Source organism: Echinops telfairi, unplaced genomic scaffold (genome assembly GCF_000313985.2).
Source record: "Echinops telfairi isolate 266 unplaced genomic scaffold, ASM31398v2 ScPeMD7_7469;HRSCAF=8507_0, whole genome shotgun sequence".
In the NCBI taxonomy this organism is placed as follows: Eukaryota; Metazoa; Chordata; class Mammalia; order Afrosoricida; family Tenrecidae; genus Echinops; species Echinops telfairi.
Genome location: NW_022111372.1, coordinates 55,434,545 through 55,435,796, shown reverse-complemented (window position 1 = coordinate 55,435,796; position 1,252 = coordinate 55,434,545).

The window sequence follows — 1,252 nt, the reverse complement described above, 5'->3', positions numbered from 1 at the left end:
ACAGCCACGAAAACCCCACGGGAACAGCTGTCCTCTACCCGGAAGCACCAGGACTTGCCTGGAGTCCTAATCAACTAAGCAGCAACTGCCTGGGCCTGGTTTGCACCAGCTCTGTCCTCGGGCCCCGCTTGAATTAGGATGACACACATGATGGGTTCTGGCAGCCCTTCTCAAACCTTCTGTCTGGTTCGGTCCCTAAGATGGCCTGGGGACAGCCCACCGCCGCCCTGGCCCTGGCCGTGTTGGCACAGCCCTCTGCCGCTGGGGTTGGGGATCGTAGTCAGTTCCGACTCACAGCCAGCGACCCTGTGCACAACAGAAGGAAGGAAGCACTACCCGGCGGCCCCGCGCCACCCTCACAATGTGTCCCAGCCACGACTGGCTGTCTGCCCTGTCCTTTCTTTTATGAGAGGGGCTCCGAGCGATCTGGTGCAAATAAGGCAAAGCACGCCTGGCAAAGCAACACTCAGCTGCCCGCAGTATGGTTTTCTGAGCTTTTCCACATGTTTGAGATACTTTGCGGCTGCGTCACCCTGGCCCAGGGAGCGTGTATGAGTGTGAAGTGGCTGGGGAGGTGGGAGGCAGTATTGAGGAACCGGGGTGGGAGCCAGCCTCTCTCCACATCCAGCTGTGACGAGCATAGAAGGGAGGCTGTGACTCACGGAGACATGCCGTGAAGATCTAGATATTTCTGGATGGTCCCAGTCCCCCATTCCCATGCAAGCTCCAGCCAGGGCACAGCTGGACCCGGGGAGGCCACCCCCAGGGGAGCCCATGCGGATGGCCCAGGGTGGTGGCGGAGTTTGGGATCCCTCACAGCCTGCCCACAGAGCTCGAGGGGGAGCTGGGGCAAAGCCATTCTGGGGACCCAGGGCTCCCCGCAGCCAGCCGGAGTCTCGGTGGCAGCTGGCAGAGCCTGCGCCTGTGGGCCCGCGCCACGCAGATGTTCCAGACCTCTGAGCCTCTCCGGAAAGCACCTCAGAGGCAGAGGGGGATTGCTGCAGTTTGTTGTGCTGTTGCTAAGTGCTGTGTTGATCCACCAGGCCTTGCCACCCCCTTCCCTCCCCTCGCACCCCGCCTCTCGGTTCATGTTCTGACGGGAACTGTGTGAATCTGGAGCGAGTTAATCGCAGCCACAGCATTCCAGAGAGTGTTACGCTGCAAGTTCCTCCTTGGCCCGGCTCCCCGTGTGTCCACACCCTCCCTTGGCCGAGCAGCTGAAGGCCAGGGCCCAGTGGGATGATGGAGCATG